Raw genomic sequence first — 14552 nt, 5'->3', positions numbered from 1 at the left:
GGCGTCTAGAGCTGCAGGTTCAGATGTAGTTATGAGACGTCATACCTGGATTGCGCCTATGTGACTCTGCGGATCCTTTTAAGTCTTCCTTCCTTAATACTCCAGTGGAAGCGTCTTCCCTGTTTGGCCCTAAAGTGAAGGACACGCTAGCCAGGTGTGAACAGGACAGCAAGACCCTGTCTGCCTTTGGTGTATGTTTCTCCACTTCTCAGCGTTCCTTTTCCAGGAACCAGAGAAGTGGGAAATTGTAGCACACAAAGTCTCAAGGTGCTTTTTGTGACACACATGCCGAGTTCGCCCCCAGAGGCAGAGAGAGCAACACTTCCGGAAGACGCCCCTACAGAGGCAGAAGGGGTCCGTGTAGTCAGGGTTCCAGAGATTCATTCTCTTGGCAGCCCTATCAGGGCTCCTGAAGAGCAGCTCAATTGCTTTCCTCTGGTCGGGGGACGTCTTTCTCTGCACCCCAATGCCTGGCTATCGATTACCACCGATTCTTGGGTGAAGAAGATAATAACCAGAGGTTACCAAATCCCATTCGACTCCTATCCAAAGCCACCAAAACAAATTCCTGATGTTCCACCCAGCCTAAGGGAAGAAGCAGCTCTACAAATAGAAAAGCTGTAGTTAAAGAGAGTCATCCAAAAAGTCCCACCAGACCAGTTTGGATCCAGATTCTACTCTAGATTCTTTTTGGTGCCAAAAAAGACATGGGGCTGGAGACCAATCTTGGACCTCAGCTTTTTAAACAAGTTCGTCATCCAGACAAAATTCCTGGTGGTCACGGTTCAGTCCATTCTCTCCTTTTGGGAGGAAGGTGATTGGATGTGCTCAATAGACCTTCAGGATGCATATTACCACATCAAAATGGACAAACGCTCCAGAAGGTTACTTCACTTCCGGTTGGGAGCCAATCATTGCCAATTCTGTGCTCTGCCCTTCGGATTCTCTACAGCTCCCAGAGTGTTCAAATGCATGGCAGCAGTGACAGCTCAGTTGAGACTACAAGGATTCTGGGTGTTTCCATATCTAGACGATTGGCTGCTCACCGCCCCCACCAAGCATCTACTGGTAACAGCCTTGTACTACACCCTCTCTTTGGCAAATCACCTGAGAATCTCTATAAACTGGGAGAAATCCAATCCAACTCCAACCCAATCTTTGGAATTTATAGGGGTGACTTTCAATACTCACTCTTGCTTAATCTCACTCTCAGATCACAGGATTCGAAGACTAAGTATCCAGCTCTGAGTGCTACTCTGCCGCGACTTGGTTTTGGCATGAGAGGTTCTGCAGCTGTTGGGGTCAATAATGGCAGCATCAATATCAATAGTACCCCTGGCAAGGCTTCACATGAGACTCCTACAGTGGCTTTTGTTAACCCACTGGTATCCAAATCGTCACCCTTTGTCCTTCCAGATTCAAATAAATCGATGCAAACAAGATCTATCTTGGTGGATGAAGTCAGAGACAGAACTTTGGAGCTGATCCTTCCACCCCCCTCAGCCCAGTGCCATTGTGACCACGGACGCTTCCCTGATAGGGTGGGGGAGGCATTTTCAGGGAATGACTGTCTAAGGCACATGGTCTGATTTAGAGGCCAATCTGCATAAAAATGTTCTAGAACTGAGGGCAGTGCTTTTTACGTTGCAAGCATTTCAGTCTGCCCTTCCTTTGGGAACATTTGCTATCCAATTAGACAACATGTCAGTAGTTTGGTATATCAACAAACAAGGAGGAACCAAGTCCTACCCCCTATGTCGAGATGCCATGAGAGTTTGGCAATGGGCGATAGCTTCCAACCGCTTTCTGATAGTAACGCATATCCTGGGGAATTCCAACGTGATTGCAGACAAATTGAGCAGATGCATTCTCCTACCTCCCGAGTGGTCCCTCAATCCCAACATAGCGGCAAAGATTTTCAGCCATTGGGGCCAACTTTCCTGTGACCTATTCGCCTCTTCGTCCAACCAATAATGCAGCAATTACTTCACCCTAATTCCCCCACAGGGGGAGTCCTCCAGGAACACTCTTATTCACGATTGGCCCATGCGAGTGCTTTATGCTTATCCTCCCATTCCTCAAGTCGTGAAGAAAGCTCTTCAGTTGAAAAGCAAAATGATCCTCATAGCACCATATTGGCCTCGACAGCTATGGTTCCCCTTTCTCCAGCCTCATCTGCTTTGCAGACCGTGGACCTTGGATCCATCTCCAGATCTGATTTCTCACCCCCAAGGGTTGAGCCACCCGAACTTGACCAGTCTCAAGCTCAAAGCTTGGCTTCTCCACTTCCGATGATCGACAGGCATTATAATCTTCCCTGGCCAGTACATGACATTATTCTGGCTTCGCATAAACCATCCACCAGAAAACTTTATGGTGACAAATGAAAATGATTTTCTGTTTGGTCTAGACAGAGAAAACTAGATCCATATTCTTCACTGGTCTCTGCCGTACTCCAGTACTTATCTAACTTCTTTGAGGAGTTCATTTAGTTGCCATTTTGAAATTTCATAATGGTTTTGGCGACTCCTTTTTAATTTCTCATTGTCTAAGCAAAACCTTTTTGAAAGGAGTCTATCACTCCAGACCTCCAATTAAGCAGTCCACAGAACCATGGAGTCTCACACTTGTCTTACAATCTTTGACACGGCGTCCTTTCGAGGCAGCAGCCACTTGTGACATCAAGTTTTTCTGTTGGAAATCTCTTTTTCTGGTGGTCATTACATTGGCCAGATGCATTTCAGAGCTCCAGGCTCTGTACACGAAGTGTCCTTATTTGATTTTCCATAAGGACACAGTATCACTCCGGACCAGTCCTTTCTTCTTTCCCAAAGTAATCTCTGAGTTCTCTGTTAATCAGACTGTTGACCTACCGGTCTTCTTTCCTAAATTTACGAACAAAGGAGAGTATTGTTTACATTTACTTGCCGTCCACAGACAACTGACATTTTACTTAGGACAAAAACAATCTGTAAATCAGGCCAGTTATTTATATCCTTTTCTGGTCCAAAAATGAGAAAGTCAGTCTCTAAAGTGACCCTATTCAAATGGCTTAGAGACTATATAACTTTCATTTATAACCAAGAACGAAAGTCTGTTCCACCAAACATCAGAGCTCACTCCACTAGATCAGTGGCAACTTCTGTGGCATTCCACTCCAGAGCTTTGATGGACAACATCTGTGCAGCAGCTACGTGGGCTTCCTACCATACTTTTATCACTCATTACAAGTTGGATCTGGTCTCCAGAGGAAGAGCTTCTTTTGGTTCAGTGGTACTCAGGAATGTTCTTCCATAGGGCTGCCCAAGTGATATAAGGTAGCTGGGGACTCTGTTCCATCACTGATGAATGGAATGAAGATTAACAACTTCAGATAAAGAAGTTATGTCTTACCATAACGTTCCATCTGTGTTGTTGATCTTCATCCATTCATCACGTTCCACCCTCCTTCCCCCTCCTAGAGGCTCCTGGGGATACTTTGGGTCCATTTCCTGTATTAAGTTTTTTGCTCGGAAACGGCCTCTGCTTTACTAATTAGGGCTAACTCAATCTGGGTAACAGGGAGAAGGGTATTGTGGGTAAAAGCTTAGCGCGAGCATTTTTGGCTGGCACAAGTTTGGTATAAGGCCGACTCGGTTCCAAGGACAGAACCGAAACCCATCCGTGATGAATGGTGAAGATCAAGAACACAGATGGAATGTTATGGTAAGACATAACTTCTTTTTTTGGAATTGTGGCCAAAAAGTTCAACCTTGGTTTCAGCAGACCATAACACATTTTCCCACATGCTTTTGGGAGACTTGATGTATAGTTTTGCAAATTTTAGCCAGGCCTGGGTGTTTTTTTGTGCAAGAAAAGGCTTCCATCTTGCAACCTTACTCCATAGGGCATACATATGGAGAATACGGAAGATTGTTGTCACATGTAGTACACAACCAGAACGTGGCAGAAATTCCTGCAGCTCCTTCAGTGTTGCTGTAGGTCTCTTGGCAGCCACCCTGACCAGTTTCCGTCTTGTCTTTTTATCAATTTTAGAGGGATGTCCAGTTCTTTGCAACATCCCTGTTGTCCCATATTTTCTCCACTTTTTGATGACCGTCTTCACTGTGTTCCGTGGTATATCCAATGCTGTGGAAATTTTTTTGTACCCTTCTCCTGACTGATACCTTACAGCAGTGAGATCCCTTCGATGCTTTGTAAGCTGTCTGCGAACTATGGCCTTTGCTGTAGCAGGCAACTGAGTAAATGTCAGGAAAATCCTACTAGGACAGCTGAACTTTATTTGGGGTTAATCAGAGTCTCTTTAATTGATGGCAGGTGTGTACCCAAGAAGACTGAATGCTGTAATTATATCAAAAGATGCTTCAACAAAGTTTTAGTTTAATGGTGTGTGCAACCAGCTTATTGTATGTTTTTTATTTTTTATATTTTTCCCCTAACAGATTTGTTTGTTTTTCAATTGAATTGTACAGGTTCTAGGTCACATTAAAGGTGGGAAAGGTTTTGAAACGATTTATTGTGGTCTCATTTTTTTATATCACAAAGACCTGAGATTTTAACAGGGGTGTGTACACTTTTTATATCCACTGTATATATACCAACTCCAGTATTGGAGTACAGTGGAGAAAAGGCTATGTTGGGCAAGTGTTTACTTACCCTGGAAAAAGTTGCCATTTGGGTATTTAAGCTTTCCCAATTTTCGTTGTGTGAAAATGGATTTCAGTTACATGAGGGTTGACCTTTCAAAGTAAAAAAAATATATATATATATATATGTGTGTGTGTGTGTGTGTGTGTGTGTGTGAGTAATATATTATATAATATTTGTATATATAAAAATTCTCAATAACATACTGAAAAAGATTTTGCAAACAGTTTTTAGTGTTATTTGGAGTACAACATTACATTCAGTCAAAAGAGGAATTTTGTATTTAAATGAAATAGAAGGTGGATTGAATTTAGTAAGTCATGTAGTTTATATAACTTCTTGACACTTATTTTGGATTTTGAAATATAAGAAAGACAAAACTAATAGAATAATCACAAGTATTTTTAATTGTAAATGTAGGAATTTTTGGGAAATGGTAGGACAGCAGAAGAGAAAATGGAATATCGTGAATGAAAAAATAAAATATAAAAAGATCATTTCTTGGAAATTGAGTATAGAAGATTTGGGAAATATGTGAAAGAATGGTATGATTGTATTATGAATAAATTGTGTTCATCCTTAGGAAAATTTAAGTAAAGATGTTGCTGAGGGTATTGGAAAGAGAAGATTAAGATACAAGGCTGGTTTGGAGTCTCATGATTTTTATGGAAATTGGTAATAAATGATTCAGTCAAGTTGTTTCCAAACTCAGTGAGGCCTAGGCTGGCCATTTAAGAGTTTGCCTTATTAATGTCCCTGATGCAAAAGTAATGTTCTTAAACAATGAATTCAGTAGCATCTTAAATGTCTGTAGTCCTGTAGGCACACCTTATGTGTAATGCAAAGAGTTCCATGACCTACCAGCTATGTGGTGAAAAAGTGCCTTTTAACGAAAAACTAATAGTAAGTAAACTGGGAGTAAATTATTTCTAGTGTTGATGGTATGATCGATAAATTCAGTGACCAAAATAGCTGCCACTGCGTTGTCACATAAACATTTGTACATTAAAAGTAAATCCCCCCTTAAAATTCTTTGTGTAGTAGAAGTACAGACATAGCTGTTCAAGTTCTTTACTACATGATAGTTGATTAATCCCCACTGATTTCCTAGTAAATATGCTCCAGCACCTTGTGATGTGAAATACCTAATGCACAAAAAGAACCACCCAATGTAATAATAGGATAAATACTGGCAGTGAATATCTTAACCAGAACATATTTATTCCTGTTCGTATGGCTCAGAATATTCTTAATAAGACTGTAGAATTTCCTAGTGGATTCAGAAAGACTCTCCAAAGGTCATTGTGTTGATTCCCTTTTGGCCCAGGGAACAGTGTTTGCCCCTTCTTTTGGAGCTGGCCAAAAGCAGTTACCACAAACTTCCTCACAGATAGAATCTACTCGTACGTGACAGGGAGTTTGATGCACCCTATTCTCAAACAAGTACAGCTGACTGCTTGAACAATTTCATTTTGGTACATTTTAGGTGCTTATTTCATAAGGATGTGCAGCGGGTACTAAAGAAGGCAAGATAATATGCTACTAGGAAATCTTTTGTTAACAAGTGGATAAGACTGTCTAGTTGGTGCCATACTAATTAAACAGGGCCCAGTCAGGGATTATGTACCACTGTTTTTAAATATTTATGGACGTTATCCTGTGATCTCTCTTATTCTTCTGTCAAAACTCATTTTTTGGCCATGTCAGTATTTCTGCCCATGGATCCCTCTCCTTTCTTCCTTGTCTTTGATTAAGCAGTTCGTGATGGGGGTTTGCATGCAAGACCATGTAGGAAACAGGTGGCACCTACTTGGAATCTTAATTTTGTGCTAGAAAAGTTAACTTTGTCTCCCTTTGAACCAGCTTATCTGGCTTGTTTATGGTTCATAATTTGGAAAACTGTTAGGTATTGTTCTGACTTCTGTAAGCAGAGTATCTGAGTTACTTTCTGGGTGTCCTGGCTCATTAAATATAAAGGCAGGCTCCTATTTTAATCATCTTCCTGAATCATTATAAGTATGTTTTCAAAAGTTAGTCTCCCGTTTACAAAACCAGAGTGGTTTAGATCTGTTATTCTGGAGACTAACTTCACCAGACTTTCTATTGTTACTGCAGCTGAGATCATTATGTAAGATGTGGGATCCAGTGTGATCTTACTGCCCTTGTGAATTACCCCTTTTCAGTGCTGTGTTGAACAAGTTGTACCAGAGGTGTATCAGTCTTTCCCTCGATCTTTCTAAATTTCATTTGTGTACCCAGTCCCACACTTTTTTAATTCCATCCATAGTTAGTGGTGATATTAAAGAGTTTGCTTCCAGAGGAAACATTATTAGTTGTTCACTTAGTGGTAACATTTAGCAGAAGTTCAAGAGAGAATTAAGGACTAGGATGAAATAAGAGCAGACAACTTTGAGCCGTTGAATTAGAGGAATTTTACTTTCAAGGAGTAGACATTGTACATATTTCATATTTCTGCTAGCAGTGAATTCATAGCTGCAGGACCCAGTTTCAATTTGTTTTCACTAGCTTTAATAGACTGTTCTGTTGTTAGGGATGTTGGAGTTATTCAGAGCATCCACCCTGATGTTCTTCATGTTTCACTGTTGCAGTCATTACATTTGGGTAATCTGCTGGCAGGTTGCCTTCAGTTGGCCTGATTAACAAAGTCTTGGGTCCTGCATTGGTTGCTGTCACTTCTTCCATGACGTCAGGTCATCAGGGGTATAAAACATGCAGCCAACACCATTTTTATCAGTCTTTCTTGCCGCGAGGTGCCCGAAGCAGAAGCAGTTCGCAAGTGCCAGTCGGCCGACTCCTGAAATTTTTTTGAGTTTCAGAACCGAAGTCTTCAACTAAAAGCTAAGTACCCCATTGAGGAAATTTTTTCTTGCTCCTTACCGATGTCAGTAAAAGTTAATAATTGTGTTACTTGTGGGAAGCAAATACCTCATAAGGATTTTCATTTGTACTGTATTCCTTGCCTAGGCCCTGACCACAACGTGCCTTGCTGTCGGTTTTATGCTAAATTTAATCAACGCACTATTAAACGTCGGTATGTTTTTGCTTCTAAATATTTTGGGTCAGGACTTAACTATCCAGAAATGTTGTCGGTTACCAATCCGACTACCGGAATACCTAAAAAACACAAAGAAAAAGACAGAGACAGACCATCGAGGTCCAAAACTGACGACGAAGCTTCTCCTAAGCCAGTCGCCGGTTCGCCTGCACTCAGTGAGGCATTTTCGCAGCCCCTGATACCCGCTACTTTTGATTCGCAGGCCTCTGCTGAGACCTATTCAGAGTTCGGTATGCCGTGAGACTCTTTAAGTATTGAACCCGCGGATGTCTCTAGCTTAGATGTGTCCGGAGCCGCTGAGCAGACACTGGCTTCTGAGGATGTTTTCAGGCGTAAAGATTTGTATATTAAACTGACGCCATCTTCAAAACTAAGGCCAAAATCAACTTCTTTGTCTAAAAAACCGATGCTTGGGTCACGTGTACAGGCCCCAATGCCTAAAAAAACAAGTGATCAAAATGGCTGAGGATTTAATTACCTTGATCAGGGGTACTCATCCCCCTCCGGCTAAGAGGCCTAGGCAAGGCACTGACTATAAATCTTCAGATCAGGTTTGTTTCTTCCGATTCCTCTTCTGATCAGGAATTATCTATTCCACCTTATGAGGACTCTGATGCAGAAGATTCCATCCCTGCTGCTTCTCCTCCTGAGGATTTTTCTTTTGAAGAAACTTTGCATACCTTAAGGGAACACTTTCACTGGGAGAGTCAGGATTTCTCTGAATCTAAAAAGAGGCTTAGGGATTTCCTTCTTCCTCAGCATAGGCCTTTGGCTATACCTCCTGTTCTGGACATTGTTGATGATGTTTTCTCAGAATACAGCATGGCTTCTGATTCCCTGCTTTCGGCTCCTAGTAAGCCAGACAGATATTACAGAGTTCCTGACTCCCACAAATTCCTCTCTAAAAACCCTACTGCTGACCCTGAAACCATTTCTCAGGGTCACAAGGGCATTAAGGCTTCTACTGCTAAAAATCCTACCCCTTCCAATACAGATTCCAGGGAGCTGGATAGATGCGGTAAGAAGGTTTACACGTCTGCAACATTGGCAATCAGGGCTTTAAACTGTCAATTTCATATGCTTAAATATCAGCAGCATGTCATGGGCTTACTTAAACAGAAAATTATGTTGATTTCTGACTGTGCGGGAAATAGAGTTGCAGGATTTATTGCATTCAGCTGAACAAGTTGGAAAACATACTTTGCAACGTGGTTTTGATTCCTTGGAGGCCTCTTGCAGGGCCGCTGTAACTGGAACTGTGATAAGAAGGCATGCTTGGCTGAAGGAGCAAAATCTGCCTGATTATGTTAAAGCAAAATTGTTGGATGCTCCTTTACAACAGGACAGTCTATTTGGTAATAAGGCAGAAGAAGTTTTGAAAAAGATGGAAGATAAAGCTAAATCTATGCAAACTGTAAAATATTTCCTACAAGTGCAGCCACCCAGGTTCAGTAGGCACTGGCCTACTAAGAACTGGTCCTTTCTATTACCCACCAGAGCCGCTCGGGTCAAGCCAAGACATTCCAAAGGCTCCAGGTTTCAGTCACAAGGAACTTATAGAACAAAGTAATGGGGTGCCTCCACCTCCAAATCTGGAAGTAACAAGGCACCTGCCTACAGTAAACAGTCTCAATGACTTTCCACTGCAATCACCAAGCACTTATCTTTTGGCCTCCCCTTTGTGGGAAAAGCTGGCACTTCATGTACGAAACTGGCAACTGATTACCCAGGACAAGTGGGTTTTAAATATAGTATCCCAGGGATACAGATTTCATTTCCACACGTTGCCAATCCCAAACGGATGGCCAGATCTGCCTCCAAATCAGTGGGCAGAGGCCCAGAAACAGGTTATGTCCCTCATGAATATGGGGGCTATTCAGCCAGTACCAGAAAAGGAAAAGGGACAAGGTTTTTATTCAAGACTTTTCCTGGTACCCAGAAAAAACAAATCATGGTGTCCAATTCTGGACTTATCCATTCTAAATACATTTCTGGACATTCCAAAATTCAAGATGCTTACTCTACAACAGTTACTACCTATGCTAGGCAAGGATGCCGGGTTGGTAACTCTAGACCTAAAAGAGGCTTACCTGCATATCCCAATCAGGGAGTCTTGCAGAAGATACCTCTGCTTCAAAGCAGGCTATTTGCATTACCAGTTCTCTGCACTGCCCTTTGGCTTACCTACTGCGCCCAGGGTCTTCACAAATTGCCTGGCACCAGTAATTGCATTTTGCAGACAAAGAAATATTCAAATTTATCCATACCTGGATGATTGTCTAATTCAGGCAGAAAACAAGGACACTCTTCTAAAATATCCGGCGTTTGTAAAAAGACTTCTAACTTGTCTAGGGTACACCGTAAACGAAAAAAAATCACAACTGGTACCCTCTCAAATAATTACATTCCTGGGTGTAAGCTTGAATACAACTGTCCAGATGACTTACCTTATGCCAGAAAAACAAATTCAATTGATGACTTACTTCAAACAGGTGGCCACAAAAACCCAGCTATCTGCAAGACAAATTCTGCAGGCCTTGGGGTTCATGGCCTCCTGCATCCTAATAATTCCATGTGCAAGACTGCATATGAGGAAACTTCAATGGTACCTAAAAAGCTTATGGAGTCAACATTGTCACAGCCTGGAAACAATGATTCCTATCATTCCTTGCCTGCAGGTAGAGTTCCTATGGTGGGCAGAGGCCTGCCACCAAAACAAGGGGCTGTCATTCATTCCACCCCCTGCTGCCCAAACCCTGACTACAGACGCATCAGAGTATGCTTGGGGGGTGCATCTGGCAGGGAGATGCATTGAGGGCCAATGGAGCCCAAATCAAATGCACCTACATATCAACCAGAAAGAAATGCTAGCTGTACAGAATTCTCCTGCAGCCTTCAAGGACTGTCTTCATCCAGGACAACTATTGATAAAGACAGACAACACCACAGTCATGTGGTACATAAACAAGCAGGGGGGGTACCCATTCCTACCCCCTTTGCAGGCTAGCCATGGCATTGTGGAACACTGCCTTGACTTATCAAATACATCTACAAGCTCAGTTCCTGCTGGGAAAGCAAAATACTCTGGCAGACGCACTAAGCAGAAATTTTATGGACCCACACGAATGGAAACTGGATCCAGAAATCTTCAGCATGTTGACACGCAAATGGGGGAGCCCAGACCTAGATCTTTTTGCCTCACCCCAAAACTATCAGTTGGACAAATTCTGCACAAGTATTTATCACAAAAAAAGCTTGGAAAGTAGATGCTCTGTCCTTCAGCTGGAAAAACTTATCAGTCTATGCCTTTCCTCCTCTGCCTCTGCTCTCCAAGGTCTTACTAAAAGTCAGATAGGAAAAACCAAAAATAATACTGATTGCTCCAGACTGGCCTCGCCAACACTGGTACCTGCTCCTATGCAATATGTTGCACCTTCTTCCGTGGTACATGCCTCTGACACCTGACCTACTGTCTCAGCAGAACTATCAAATTCTGCACACTCAGCTCCATATTCTGAATCTTGCAGCATGGCTAATGAACTAATTTCACCAGTTACATCTCTCAGCAAACCTGTGATCGATGTCAGTTTGGTGGCTAGAAGGCCTAGTACTAGTCAATCTTATGCGAACAAATGGAAAAGATTCTGTGCCTGGAACCAAGCACAAGGAATAAGCACAGCAATGCCCAATATTCCTCAGATTCTGTAATATTTAACTGAGATGCTTCACAAGGGCCTATCTTTTTCTTCTATAAAAATCCATGCCTCTGCCGTTTCAGTTCATTACAACGCAGAGCCTCCCCTCTTTTCTCATCCTCTGCTAAAGGCGGACCTTAGAGAGGCCAGAAATTTAAGACCTCCCAGGAGAGTACCAGCTCCTGCATGGGACCTCAATTTTGTTTTGGAAAAACACACATTACCTCCTTTTGAGCCAGCTGCTAATGCAGATTTTAAATTTCTCTCCTGGAAAACAGCATTCCTTTTAGCAGTCCCTTCAGCTAGAAGAATTTCAGAATTGCAGGCTCTTATGGCGAGCCTTTCATTATTTTTCATCCGGACAGGGTGGCTCTCAGGACCAATCCATCTTTCATGCCTAAGGTGGTATCCAGTGTGGCTCTTCTTTTCTCAATCCACAGAACAAGGGTGAGCGGATTCTACATTCATTGGATGTACACAGACAACTTAGATTCTACTTAAACAGGACAAAACCTCTAAGAAAATCTGAGCAACTATTGGTAGCATTTGCTGCAGGAGCAGAGGGAAAACCTATTTCAAAGCAGACTATTTCTAAATTGATAAGCCATTGTATTTTTCTGCTATGTGCACCATGGTAAACCTATCCCCAAGGGGATCAGATCTCATTCCACCAGGGCTGCACTACTTCTGCAGCCTTTCTCAGAGGGGTTCCTACCAGAGACATTCTAGAAGCTGCTACCTGGAGCTCAGTTCATACGTTCACCAAACATTACCATTTACCTCTCTTCTCTAAATCCAGAGCTGGCTTTGCCACTGCTGTCCTGCAGGGCCTTATAACTGCTCCTAATTCTGTATAAATCCATCCTCCCAACCATAGCTTTCGGAATCTACCCAAAGTAATGACTGCAACAGTGAAACATGAAGAACATAGTACAGTTGTGTACACTTACCATAAATGTAGATGTTCGAGTGTATTCACTGTTGCAGTCCTGGTTACCCACCCTCCAGCCCTCTGTTTTTCTCTTACTATACCTCTACTTTCTTTTACTATGCTTAAAAGCCTTTTTGGTGTATTTGCTTTGGTTTGGAGGTATATTTTTTGTATTCTAAATTACATATATATAATTTTGCTCCCCATTTGGGGGGCACCTGACATCTGAGGCAAGAAAAACTGATGAAAATGGCGTCGGCTGCATGTTTTATACTCCTGACAACCTTACGTCATGGAAGAAGGGACAGCAACCAACGCAGGACCCAAGACTTTGTTAATCAGGCCGACTGAGGGCAATCTGCCAGCAGATTACCCAAATGTAATGACTGCAACAGTGAAACACGAAGAACATCTACATTTTTATGGTAAGTGTACACAACTGTACTTCATCCTGAATGCAAATGGAGGGAATAAGTGTGCAGATTTCCAGATTGAAGGTTCTGTATGCCATTAATTTTCCAGACTATTTTCTTTCTAAGAAGTACTTAATTTCAGATTCCTTGCCAAATATCAGGAGGCATACCTGCTTTAAGTGCATATTTTTTTTCATTGGCTTCTGAAGAACATTGCAAGGCAGTATTTATGTATTTGTATTTGTTAACCAGAAAAGTGTAGTGGTCTAAGGAAACTTTTTGGACACAACCCAGACCATTCTTGGATCCAACTCTCAAGCCTCTTCCTTTACCCATAATACCCCTGACCACTGCGTTACCTCGGATCTCGTTTGCTGCTCTAATGATTTGGTCAGGATTGCATTCTCTTGAGCTCAAACAGTTATTTCTCTTAAGTAAGTAAAACATTTAAAGTTTATCACGTTTTATCTTATGTATTCTTTCTGTAGCCGTTGAGTCTTTACCTACTAAGTTCATTATTCTTCTTACCATCTGTTAGTATCTTTTTACTATTGTTGGTATTTTCCATTTTTCTTTGCCTTCCTAAGGGTAATCTCTTTGCTATCATTGGTGTATCCTTCTCTTTCCATCTATATTTCATTCCTAAATATAAAAGAAATCTCTTCATTTTTCTCTTTTGACTGGCTTTTTCCTTTTGGCATAGTTTATAGTAATGGTGGAAAAGCCTACTGGATTTAAGAAGTGCACTTCCTGTGAGTACAATATACCTAACTCTGATCCCCACAGGGAGTGCGTTTATTGTTTAGGCCCTTCTCACTTAGATACTTCTTGTACAATATGCACTCATCTCATCGTCAGAGCTATCAGCGACTGACGCAACAAGTTAATGCTTAAGGACCTTATCCCTGCTTCTGCAATCCCTCCTCCTGTTTCTACTTCTGTGGCTAAAACTCCCTCATAGAAATATAAGTCTGCGGAGCCGAGGGAGCATAGAAAGTGCTCTCCTGTCAGGTCTCCGAAATCTGCTCCAACATCTTAGCCTCCAGCTAAAATATCCAAGCACTTGGATATGAAGACAGATCTGACTCCTTCAACCTCAAAGTTTCCTTAGCTCTGAAGTCCTCACTTTTCTCCAGATCCAGCGTCCCCAAGACCGAGGTTTCCTTTCCTACGGGAGACATCAAGAAAGTCTTTTCAACCTCTTTCCAGTTCGTCTTCAATCGGGTCCTCCCAAAGTCTTTTCAAAGCAGTTGGATAGCATGATGAGAAAATTTCTCAGAACACAGATCCAGACTGGGGTCTTACTGGCTTCACCTCCCATCAGATCCTTGTGCCTTAAACCCACCTTACATACCATTATTTCTTCTTCTCCAATAGACTTGCTGTTTTGGAGTCCTCAGAGTCATCAGATCCAAGATCTCCAAGAGTCAAAGAGACTGATCCGAAGGCGCTCTCGTGTTCGACTCCGAGTACTTCCCTGATCTGTTCATCTCTGACTCCCCTTGAGCCAGGACGTATCTTGAAGCCAAAGCGTCAGTGTTGGATATGAGGGGATGACTTAGACTCCAAAGCTTTTGGAGCCGTTGCTTCCTCTCTGAGCCTCAGTGCTGCATAGCTCAGCTCCAACTCCTCCCTTGGATGGGGGGGTTGTCTTTTCTGAGAAATTTAGCTTTGTCTGGCTTGATCTCGGCTTCTCGTGGTCCTTCTGCCTTCAAGGTTGTGGGGAGAGTTTCCTCCCTTCCGGGAGCTGTTTCAACTCTTACTTCTTTGGATCATATCCCCATTTCCAT

The 14552-nt window shown here is 42.3% G+C and overlaps 1 protein-coding gene across 1 annotated transcript in view; it reads left to right on the top strand.

The window, feature by feature from the left end:
* The window catches only part of EDC4 (enhancer of mRNA decapping 4), a 2017057-nt gene that overhangs the window by 1501038 nt on the left and 501467 nt on the right, over window positions 1–14552 (top strand). The gene's annotated exons all lie outside the window — the stretch shown is intronic.

The sequence above is a fragment of the Protopterus annectens genome, chromosome 8.part1 (genome assembly GCF_019279795.1).
Source record: "Protopterus annectens isolate FY-2018-M chromosome 8.part1, PAN1.0, whole genome shotgun sequence".
In the NCBI taxonomy this organism is placed as follows: domain Eukaryota; kingdom Metazoa; phylum Chordata; order Ceratodontiformes; family Protopteridae; genus Protopterus; species Protopterus annectens.
Note: the sequence above shows the minus strand (reverse complement) of the source record. Positions and strands in the feature narration are given on the sequence as shown.